Below are 12,728 nucleotides of genomic sequence, written 5' to 3' on the forward strand. Positions count from 1 at the left end.
GATTTTATTATTATTATTATTAATAAACCCTAATTAGTTTAATTATTATAATTAGTTTAAGTTTTTTTTTTATTAAATTTTATTTTAAATTTTAATTAGTTTTATTATATGTAAAATTAATAGTTTTAATAAATAAATAATATAAAAATAATATTTTTATAAAAATTGTACTTTTTATAAATTTTTGTATATTTTTATATTTTGTGACTTTTTAATCGTTTTAGCGTAATATTTGTATTTTTAGCTCATATTTAGTTTTAAACTTAGTTTTTGCCATAGTTATTTTTACTTCTAGATTTTTAGGCTTTGCCGTAAAATCCCTTGAGTGCTTTTTCTTTAGACTAAGATTTAGGTGCTTTAGAATTTTGCGACGCCGTTTTTATATTTTAGTACCTTTTTAAGTTATTACCATTTAGGATATAGTTTTTCTTTTAAGCTTTAATATTTTTAGACGCAACTTTTAATTCTTAGTTTTTAATTCCTTTTTAAGTTACGACGCGCTATTTTCTTATTTTTATTTTTCGACGTTTTTCGACGCGCATTCTTTTTCTTTCTTATTTCTCGACGCTTTAGTTTTTAGGACTTAGAAATTTTCTCTATTTCTTATCTAATATCTCAAACGGAAAGAAAAATTATTTAAGTGGTTAAATTAATGGACGTTGACAATTTTCTGCTTCGTAGTAATAGTTGGATTTGTTAGTGGCTGAGTTGTGAGCTTCCGATTTAAAGGGTTCTGGCTCCCTGCTGCATCTTTTGGCTATTCGAAACGTGGGCAAAAGCAGAAAAGTTTATTAATTGGACAGCTTATATAAGTTTTTCTATTTTTATAACTAATAGGATAATTAGTAAATGCACCACATTGTAGCTAAAATTTGGCCATCGCAATAAAATGGAAAATTTTGAAAACAAGGCTATGGAAACTCTTTTTGATATCCAAAATCAATTAAATCAATACTCTCAACCGAGTGTTGATAACAATTCGCTCAGTCAATCTTGGATCACGAATGACGAAACAATAACTGGTTGTGAAATCTGTGGAGATTATCACTCAACATGGGAATGTTATTATTACGTTCCTATGAAAAATTACGTACCCATGGAACCTGAATGGAATGATTATGAGGAATACAATTCTAATTGGGATTATTTCCAAGAATATATCCAAACTCAACAACCAGTAGACGAGGAAAATTACGTGTCTGAAAATTTATTAGACAATATGAAAATCAAACTCGAAGAACTTGATGCTCAAAATGAACAAATGAGAGAGTTTGTAAATAGGCAAGCTGAAACTCTATCAGATTACACACCTATTGATCTGAGGAGTCGTGTGCAAGAAAATCTCATATCATCGAATTTTGATGAATTCGAGAGCTCCGAAATCACCAACTATCCCGATGATACTTTTTATTCAGTCTTACCAATTTCACAACATATCGACACATTAGCCTCTACCGACGAAATCATCGATCCATCAATGGATAAAGAAGAAGTAAGGGTGACAAATTGGTACTCTTGGGAAAACGATAATGTTGAAAATTTTACCCCCGAGACCAAAATGGTGAGACCAATAAGTACCGTTAATGAAGAAGAATCTACTCCAATCCCGAAATTCACCATTCCACAACCTTCCAACCCAATATTCTCAAAAGACGAGTCATCTACCGAAGATGAACTACGAGCTGTAATAGATAATGACACCTCGGATTTCACCCAATCGGGTAATAGAGGTGAAAACTTTGATCACGAGAATAAACGGAAGGAAATATTAGGAATTGTCCACCCTATAGAAATAAGTATGTCGGTGTATATCGATCTATTTGACCAAGAACCAGAAAAGAGACATATTCATTTACTAAAAGCTACACTTAAAAAAGAATTAAGTAGTGACAATCGGGCGAGTCTAAACTTTAAACCCATTGATATATTATACACCACCCGAGATGTAAATAACTGGCTCACTACTCTAATTCGTGGAACTTATTCTACCGACTTCACATGTCGTCAGCTAAGTGTGGGGAAGTTTAACCCCACTTAACGTTAAATTAGGGGTTCGGGTTAGTGCATAACTCGTTAATAAACATGCATAATAAATTAGGGTAAAAGACGCATTTTTAAAGATTAGCAAACAGTTCAGAAAAGCAACCGTTTTTGAAGAAAAATATGTGTGATAAAACAAGAAGGAATGAACGATGAGCCGCGCCATCTATCATTCGACGAGCTTTATAATTACAAACTGGGTATTTTCAATCACTTTTCTACACTAATCACCCTCATGAATTTATAATTAGAGTCTGATTTCATGCAAATGAGGGCATTGCATGATCTCAAGTGTGGGGAAGGGTTATAAATTCTCTCGGGTTTATACTTGGCTTATTTTCTAAATTTTATGAAAATTTGAAAAATTTTAAACTAAATGAATTTAAAATCATGTTTATATATATTTATGAACGGTGAAAACTAGGTGTTAATACCGAAATTATCGTTACCTCGGAAAGGACATAAATTGAGAAACACCCTAAAACGATTGAATTCATTTAAAATGGATAAAGGAGAATAAAAAGGCAAAGAAAGAAACTAAGTGTGGGGAGAATATACCAAGTTATTCAATTAACAACTATATATCACATGTTTCTGTAAAGTTATTGCAGGTGCTTTTGTTTTGTACTAAATTAACTGTTTTACCCGATTTACTGTAATATATTTGAAAGAAAAGATGGATCTACACGATGAATCAATTCCATCATTAAAAGGAAGTAAAGTCTTCCGAAAAAGACACGCGCTTCTTGATTTAGGTCATGAAGTTGTCGTCCAGACCAGCTGTAGGTTGACGAAAAATCTAGAAAAGTCATCTCTAAAATCAGCAGGAAATCCACGGACCTCAGCATCAAACAGGGTCGCCAAGTGGTCAGATTTATCCTAACCATGAGAAGGATTTATCTCGTAAAATGGGGAGGGCGCCGTGCAAATTAGCTTGATAAGACTAATGAATCAGACCCCCAGAAAGGATAATCTCCTTAAAGATTAAAAATCAGCTTTTAAGCCTGATATTACTCAATCCTTGAGATTGACCTTAAAGATTGAGAATTACAAACTCATGGAATTCAATGATATCTAAACTCGAGCTTGAACGAGAAAATATTTTGATCAAAATTACAAACCGATTTGTTTTCTGAAAACCCTATTTTCAATGCGTTCATTACCATTGAACGTAAAATCCTAAGAATTCACCTGGAATTCATTAGGTCACCTGAACCAAATCGGGTGTCAACCGTAAGAACGGTGGTTGCATAGCATGGTCAAAGACAAGACCTTGTGCCAGACTGAAAAATCATAGGATGATCTTTACTATTGCTCCTACAAAGGATAGTAATAGCATCCGACACGTTTATAGACCATAATCAAAAGCATGTCACGGGACATTGCCTTAACAGTTGCTTGTTCATCACTTTCCTTTACAACCGGACGGTAGTTTGCCGAAAGGTAATATACGGGACAAGTAAACTGGACGTGTTGCTTTCCTAATACAAGGTTAGCAAGTGGGTAACACAAAACCACAAGTGTTGAGCTAAAATTTTCAAATCTGAAACCCACACAACCCACAAAAATATTTTGCAAACACCGGTGAAGGGTTATTCCGAAAAACTTATCTAGGGTAAAAGCTAGATTGAATTTTCAAAAGATCAAATATTTTCATAAAGATCCAATTTCCTTAAGGATCTACATTTTCATAGTCATGTGGGACTGTAAACCGCCTTTCAAATGTGCACTTTGCTTTGAAAACCGAAAGTAAATCGGCTATTTGATTGCAAGTGTCGTTGACCTAAACCCGAGGAAACTGTGGCTGACACACCCACCTTTAACCATGGTTCTATCGTTACTATCATTGTTTATACCGCCATCTCAAAATCACTGATGTATAAAGTGTGAAAATAAAGAAGTGATTCATGTGATGTATTATATTATTTCAAGTTATGTATTGCTTGAGGACAAGCAACGTTCAAGTGTGGGGATATTTGATAGTGCTCCAAATGAACATATATTTAGTAGCAATATCCTCCCAATATGTAAATTATTTAGTTGTAATTGTCCTATTTTAAGTTGTAATCGTTTATATTAAATAAGTGCAAAGACAAAAGGCGAAAACGACGATTTGAAGACGCAAATAACCAAAAAGCTCAAATGTACAAGATACAATCCAAGTGGTTCAAATTATTAATGAAGAACGTCTAAAAAAGATAAGAGTACAAGTTACAAAACGCAAAGTACAAGATATTAAATTGTACGCAAGGACGTTCGAAAATCCGGAACCAGGACATGAGTCAACTATCAACGCCCGACGCAACGGACTAAAAATTACAAGTATACTATGCACAAGAATATAATATAATATATAAATAATTATATTAATTATTTATATTTTATATTTATATATATAAAACGTCGACAAAGAAGATCCAAAGGGGTGTGAGCTGTATTCCATTTCCCCGCGACTCGCGGAGTTCTCAGGCACAAAGTGCCGCGACTCGCGGAGCACATAAATTTCAGAATCCCTATAAAAGGTCGCGAATTCTGCCGAGTTTAAGAACATAAACATAATAATAATAATACTCCGTAAGATAATAAATAAATAAATATATAATAAATATATATATATATATATATATATATATATATATATATAGTATAGATTAGTGTTATATTATATTAGTTTGGGTTATGTAAAAGTTATTTTTACGGGTTTTTAAAGTCGGAGCTCTGTCCGTGTAACACTACGCGATAAATAATCAATGTAAGCTATGTTCTCCTTTTTAAATTAAATGTCTCGTACTTAAGTTATTATTATGCTTATTTAAGCCGAAGTAATCATGATATTGAGCTAAATATTAAAGACGGGGTAATTGGGTTTTGTACCATAATTGGGGTTTGGACAAAAGAACGACACTTGTGGAAATTAGACTATGGGCTATTAATGGGCTTTATATTAAATTAACGATACCTCGTTAATTTAATATAAAGGTTATGATTTGACGTATCTATATATAACCACATATGCTTAATCGGACACGATGGGCGGGATATTTATAAGTACGAATTATTGTTCATTTGACCGGACACGGGGATGGATTAATAGTCAATGGACTCATTAAAACAGGGGTGGATTACATTCAAGGGTAATTGGTGTAATTGTTAACAAAATATTAAAACCTTGGATTACACACAGTCGATAACCTGGTGTATTCATTAAACAAAGTATTAAGACCTTGTTACAGTTCGAATCCCCAGTTAGTTGGAATATTTGACTTCGGGCATAAGGTTAAATTTGCCGAGCATTTTATAATTATGATCGATGAACTATTGTGGACAAAAACCAGATAGGTTTCAAATACATCCAGGACAAAGGACAATTAACCCAGGACAATAAATTAAAATCAAAACGTCAAACATCATGATTACGGAAGTTTAAATAAGCATAATATATTTTATTTCATTGTTCCTCGTACTTTTATTTATTGTCATTTTAATTATTGTTATTTATTTTATATTGTTATTTAAATATCGTCATTTACTATACGTTTCGCTTAAAATATAAATCGACAAACCGGTCATTAAACGGTAAACCCCCTTTTATATATTATTATATATAATTATATATATTTTATACAAATATAGTTGTTTAAAAATATAGTGTGCAATAAGCCCGCTCCCTGTGGAACGAACCGGACTTACTAAAAACTATACTACTCTACGATTAGGTACACTGCCTATAGTGTTGTAGCGAGGTTTAGGTATATCCCATTTGTAAATAAATAATTAAAACTTGTGTAATTTGTAACGTATTTCGTAGTAAAAATATAGTACTATTTCGTATCCCCACGCTACAACATCAATGTTGATGAAGAACTCAACTCCCCCTCAACATTTGCCTTGATTAGTAAGCTCGAAAAACTTTGAGAAACTCCCCCTTTAAAGTATATGGGGCACAGCCGATCAAGTTTGATTTCAATCAAACACATGATCGTCATATAAAGCGTATAGATCGTTGGCTCCTTCGAAGTTCCTAACGTCTCATGTACTCCCCCAAGGATATGGAAGTCTCTTTCGGTTTCGCGAGCTCACTCGTCAAAGAAGTAACGCTTTAACTTTGTCTCTTTGAAGTCCGAGTCCAATACCGTACGTGTATTGAAGTCACACGCACATCAACCATATCTATATCTCCCCCACAACTCATAGATCGAAAAATGATTGAGTAATCTGTTCAAAACACATCGAGATGAGTTTTCGGTTAAAAATGAAGAACACGATGTGATTTTCTATGAATCTGAATCTGTTTTGTTGAGATTATGATGAACGAGGCCTAGAATTGGATTAAGGATCATGATTCTAGCCTTAATTCGTGTTGAAGAATCACAAATATGAATATGAGATTTTGAGCTTGAAGAACTTGCACGAACAGTATCTGTTGTAAAAAAAATAATATTATTATTATTATATTTTGTTGTTGAAGATGTATGATGTGTTTTGTATAAGGATTCTGAATAAGTGATTGTGAATATGTTGTTGTGAATTTGATTGGAATAAGTTTTGGATTTGTGGTGTTGTTGTTTTGAAATAAGTTTCGGTTGAGATTCGGTATCGAATGAATCTCATTTAGTTGTGTTTATGTTTTGGTGAGATTCGGTTTCGAAAAAATTTTCAAAAATTTTTCGAAAAAAATTTGAAGATCTTCATATCTTCATGATGAAGATGATGAAGGTATGAAGGTTTGGTTGAAGGTATATGTGTTTGGTGTTTGAAGGTTTGAAGGTGGAGGGAAAACATTCATCAATATTCATAGGATCTTCATTCGGTTCATTGAATGATAGGCTCTAATACCAATTGATAGGACCCTTGACACATGAATATCAATGAATGTGAAGAATAGCCATTAAGATTGAGAGAGAAAGTCAATCAGTCAAGATTGACTTTCCACGGCTCTCTTGAAATCTCTACATAACAGTGGCTAAGCTTAGCTAATCTAGGGAGCCTTGGATCCTTTATATAGCCTCGTATAAAGGATCCTCCATAAGGCTAGGGAAACTCGTATTACTCCTTTCTCGGGTACCTAACAATTACTTTTGTTATCAATTGTTTAGTTGATTTTTCTAGCATGTCAGGCCAAATCCTCTAGTGTTTGCTCAGATGTAATAACTTTTGATTGTTGGATTGTTCTTATTTTCATGGATTTAATGTTTGATTGATTTAGTTTTATTAAGTTTGGTCAAAGACCCATTGTTATGCATGCTTTCTACATTAATTCAATTATATATGTTATCAATTAGTTATTGTGAGATAATTGAAGGTAGATAACGTGTTTAACACATTTAGTGATCTAAACGATTAGGACTTTGATTTCAAGTTATTGTATTAAAGAACTAATCGGTAATTGAATGGTATTAGGCATCATAATCATGTAATTACATTGAGTGATCTTTGTAGTTAAAATTTTAAGTGATTTTAATCCGGATCAAATCTTAATAGTTGAATCTTATTGATTAATAATTATTATGTTCAACCAAATGAATACTTGACTTTAATTACATTATTTGTTACCTAGTTTACGTGAATTTATTAGTGATACACAGATTATGCTTCAATTCTTAGGAGATCTATACATTTACATGTGAGTGTGAATGGTAATTAATTAGTAATTCGATAACACAGTCGTGTAGTTGCTTTGAGTGATTGTAGTAATTAAGGTTTTGCGTGAGTTTAACCTGGGTTGAATCGCAATAGTTTAATCATATATAGTCTGATTGTTTGAATGCGATTAATGTGACTTAGTCAAGTTTAGATGATTGAATTATAACTTATCAAACATTTAATCGACTTTAATTGAAAGAACAATCCACGTCATTAGTGAATCATCTGAGTGAACACTGCTTTGTCCATCTGGTTATTCGTTTTATTTATTTTCGTGTTATTAGTTTATTCAAACCCCCATTTTACAACATAAATCTTCAGAATAATTATGTAACACCCCGTTTCCCATACATGGTTAAAAGGTACGTACTTTACCTTGTAAACGTTTAATATTAACCGCGAACGAGTGTGCATTGTTTAAATGTAGAAAACGTTGAAAAATGGTTTGATCAGACGATCTGTCACTTTTTAGTGTGTCCCATCGCGTTCTGGTTGGTCGCGAACCGCGACAAAGCTGTCTGGGACGCGACAGCTCCAGAACCCCACTTCTGTCAAGGTTATCGCGTTTGAAACATGTTTGTCGCGTTTGGTTGTCGCGAAACGCGACAAATGTCGCTGAAATAATTTTTTAGCCATTTTAAATGGCATCTTTTGGGGGCATATTAGTCTTTTCACTTATGGTCGGTTTTGGGGAGTCTAAAACTGGTTCAACCTTATCCCATCCTCATTTATCACTTTCTCATCTACCCAAATTAAATCTAGAGAGAGAGATAAGATTTTAGAGTAAGAGAGCTCACTTTGGTGAAGAAGAAGGCCAAATCTCACCCGAACCCAAGTTTTAAAGTTGTTCCCTACGTCTCTAGCCACGTTGTGATAGTATTGGTAAGTCTTAACTCTATGTTTTGAGTTTTAATTGGTTTATGGTTAGGGTTTTGTTTACTTGAGTCTTGTATGACCCATTTGGGGGTTAAATGGGTGAATTTGGGTTATATTGATGAAAGGAAACCCAATGGCTATAATCTAGGGTTTGGTCATGTAAATTGAGATTTGTAAGTGTTAATTGTGTTGTTAGGCACTAATACACTTGTTAAATGTTGAAAGATTGTAAATGGGTTAAGTTTGACCAAATTTGTAAGTCTAAGTGTTAAAATGGGTCAAATGGGTAATGTTGACCTAATTGGGTGAAATAGGTATGAAATACCCTAAGTTTGTGTTAGTTAGAGTTAGTAGACTTTAAATCACTAGCTTTAATGATTAAAGATGAGTCTTGACCATTTATGGGCGGTTTTGGTGTAGTTGAGTTATTTAATGCAATTGGGTCATTAAATGCTCAAGTGTAAGTATTGTGGTTGGTTCTACAAGTTGTGTATTGAATGTGTACTTAATGTATTAGGTACGTTGCTTTGAAGTTTCGGAAGCGCATAATCATCATCTTGGTGTTAAGGTGAGTGGAATAATTATGCGTGTACGTATATAATGTACTTATTTGTGTAGCGTGGAATGTGGAATTGTCGCGGTGTTTAAGACACCACATTCTATATAACGAGTGGAATTGTCGCGGTGTTCAAGACACCACTCATTGGTTTGATTGACATGTGGAATTGTCGCGGTGTTCAAGACACCACATTGTCATGGGAGTGGAATTGTCGCGGTGTTCAAGACACCACTCATTGGTTTGATTGACATGTGGAATTGTCGCGGTGCTCAAGACATCACATTGTCATGGGGGTGAGTTAGTCGCGGTGTTCAAGACATCACCGGGGGGATTAGTGAATAAGCGGAGTAATGTACACTAATGGACGTTATGAACTCCGACGGTCTTTCAAGTACCGTTCCCTTGTTCGATTGGTTAACCATGGTTGTGTGAATTTGTATTTAGCATATTAAATTGTGAACCATATGCTATTGTTATTGCTAGCTTATTGTGAATCGCGGATAGTAGTTTATGCATGATGTTTGCATGGTTGTCGAATTGCTAGCTTGTATGCGGTATTGTGTTTGTGATTGCAAGTAAGTAGGTTATATATGCATGTGTATACTTATTGCACTCACTAAGCGTTAGCTTACCCCTCTTGTTGTTTATCTTTTTAGATGCAGGTGCGGAGAAGGGAAATGGGGTTGTTGGATACTAGTTCCCCATGTTAGATTTGTGTTGAAGTTTTTGAAGCCGACCTAGCGTTTTGGGTGTGATCGTATTCGTAATTTTATTACAATAAGATTAGATGTGGTTTTACCATATCAGCAAATAATTAATTTTTTTTTAAATTTTCCAAACACTATAAACTAATTATTTACTCTATGATTTTAAATAGTGAATAGTGATAATCAAATAATCAAAATTACCACACCCACAAAAAACCTCTCCGTACTATTTAGATCTAAAAACTCTTTCTTTTTTGGCTTTTATTTTTCGGCATCATCTTTCCGATCGCTCCCCTCATCTTCAACTTCGGTTTGCATCTTTGAGGTAAGCTGCTCTCTCTGGTCACCGGTATCTCGTCGGTGACCAGAGTTTTCCGTTTTCCTTTTACTTCCCCGATGATCCATCGTCCGGCACCTCTTTCCGGCGATTCGGTGTTCCGACCATTTTTACAGTTTTGACTCCGGCGTAGGCGGTGAAGGCCGTGTTTTCTCCTTCTACGTTTGGTGGTCTTCCTCTGGTAAGAGTTACTCTTTTCGTCTTTTTAGGTGGTTGCTTTTGGACTTGGTCTGGGTTTTGCTTCGTTATTCCGGCTGCCTTTGGATAGCCGTTTTTATCGCCCACAGGCCGTGATCTCTTTTGAGATCTGTGAACAATGAGGTCGTTGATCCGTTTTTGGTTTATGTCAGCCTTTTATTTTCCCTTTTGGCCGACGGTATTTTGGGCTTTTCTCGGCGTTTTTTGGCCGATTTCATTGTCGGATGCTTTTTTCTGTTTCTGTTTATCTCTTTATTTGAAAAATGGTGAGATTTTGCCTTTTGACTGCTGTTGCATCTTGCTATCATTGACTTTGGCGGTGGTGGCCGGAGTTCCTACCGGAATTTCGACCACCGGATGTTCTTGGTCGATTTTAGGGTGGGTTTGCTCCCTAGCTGACTGTTTGTCGTCTCACAAACAACAACTTCGACGTCTTGTCTTATAAAATGAAGGGGGAAAAACATACTTCTTTGTATATGTTATTTAGTGCAGGAGTTTTAAAAATATATTTTATTTTATGTGGAGCTAGAATTAATTTATATAAATTACGGAGTATAAGCATAATATGATCATATATGCATTCCTTTGTACCTGAAGGACTAAATATGAAACTAAAATATATCCCCAGGGACCATTTTTTACACAATACTTAGAACTTTAAACACTGGCGTTCACCTTTATATACGCAGATGGTCTTCTAGGGTTTCCACCTAAAACCCCAATTCTAACAACCGCCGTTTTTATTTTTATTTGTTTGCTATAATCGATTAACACGATCTTATATTTCGGTAATTGATATTTTTTTATGTTTTTTAAGTTATGAATCTGATTTGAGATTGAGATGATGATGGAAATTGTTTTCCCTATTGGTTTGATTGCCGACATGATGGCGAAATTGTATTAGCTCTATCTGATCTCTCATTTTATTTTATTTTTCTATTTTCAAAATAAATTAGTAAATATAAAAAAATAAATTGGCTAAATAGTTTTGGGAGGGATGAATGAGGTGATGATGGAAATTGATTTCCCTATTGGTTTGATTTTGCCTAAATGATGGCTTAATTAAGTATTAGCTCTGTCTGATCATCAGCCCTCCAAAATAAAAATTTAAAAAATGCTATTTATATATTTCTGTTTTTTGCCACAAAAAAAAAAAACCCTCCAATATCAGATTCATTTTTTGATTCAGCATTATATGTTTAGTGGCTTATCTTGTTTATTTCAGTTAATTTGGATCTTATCAATTGCAAATTGCTGGAAAACAATTTATTTCAAGTTTGTTTGTAAACGGTTTATAAATTAATCAACTCTAAAATATTAAGGAGCAATTGAGGACTGGGGAGGTGGTTGAGTTTCTATAAAAGAAATAGTAAAGTAATTTAATTTAATTGATAATTGCCAAATAGTATAAGTTAAATAAACAAGATAAATCAAATACACATGCATTATATTTTAATTTTTAATTCAATGTTAAAATTATATATATATATATATATATATATATATATATATATATATATATATATATATATATATATATATATATATATATATATATATATATATAAAATATCTAATTCATTCTTGATGTATTTTTGTTTAGTTGTGACGTTTGGTTCGGCCTTTTTTTTTTTGGTGATAGTTGAGCTTAATAGTATTTGTTTAGGTTTGCGGTCGTGTTGTTTGCCTGTATTCTGGTTGGGTCGCCTAGTTGGTTATAAGTTCATTGCTGCAAAACATACCTCGATAAGAGTCAGTTTTCACTAGTCATGTTTAGATACAAAAAGGGTGTAAGTTGCAGCTGGAACCTACATATTTACATAAACCACAAAACGTACTGAAAATTCATCTACATTAAAGCAGGATAAGAACTACAAACCTGTGTAATCGTTTCTTTCAAAAGTTTGAAGTGCGGGTCTTTATGACTATCAAAATTTGATGAAAACGTGAGGAGAGGTTGGGGACGTTTAAGAAATAATATAATATTTGTATGAAGCTTTAACTCTCTCATTGTATATTTGGGTGAACTATAGACTCCCTCCGTTAAAAAAAAAAAAAAAAAAAGAACTGTGTCACTCAATTTTTCAAGTCTTCACTTTCAATTTTCACTTTCAATAATTTTCACTTTCAATTGTTTTATTTGTATTATATTATAAAATACTTCATAAAGTTATATTTGTATTATACTAGTTTATCGACCCGTGAAATCACGGGTTTGGTTATATAGCTTTTGTTAAAATAATTTTCACTATAACTCGCACGTTTTTTCTTTCGATTACATTTTATATTTAAATTAATCTTGAACCCATATTATGTAATTGTGAAATTTAGTGATAAAACTATATAATATAATTAATCAATAAAGCAT

At 33.3% G+C, this 12,728-nt stretch overlaps 2 non-coding genes across 2 annotated transcripts; both read left to right on the forward strand.

Annotated features, from left to right (window-relative positions):
* Positions 1-11,194: 11,194 nt before the first annotated feature.
* On the forward strand, positions 11,195-11,280 carry LOC139856479 (small nucleolar RNA Z102/R77). Its single transcript, XR_011761962.1, has one exon. It is a non-coding gene; the product is annotated as a small nucleolar RNA Z102/R77 (small nucleolar RNA).
* Positions 11,281-11,359: 79 nt separating this feature from the next.
* On the forward strand, positions 11,360-11,449 carry LOC139856480 (small nucleolar RNA Z102/R77). The gene has a single exon (XR_011761963.1). It is a non-coding gene; the product is annotated as a small nucleolar RNA Z102/R77 (small nucleolar RNA).
* The last annotated feature ends 1,279 nt before the right edge of the window (positions 11,450-12,728 follow it).

Source organism: Rutidosis leptorrhynchoides, chromosome 6, assembly GCF_046630445.1.
Source record: "Rutidosis leptorrhynchoides isolate AG116_Rl617_1_P2 chromosome 6, CSIRO_AGI_Rlap_v1, whole genome shotgun sequence".
Lineage (NCBI taxonomy): Eukaryota > Viridiplantae > Streptophyta > Magnoliopsida > Asterales > Asteraceae > Rutidosis > Rutidosis leptorrhynchoides.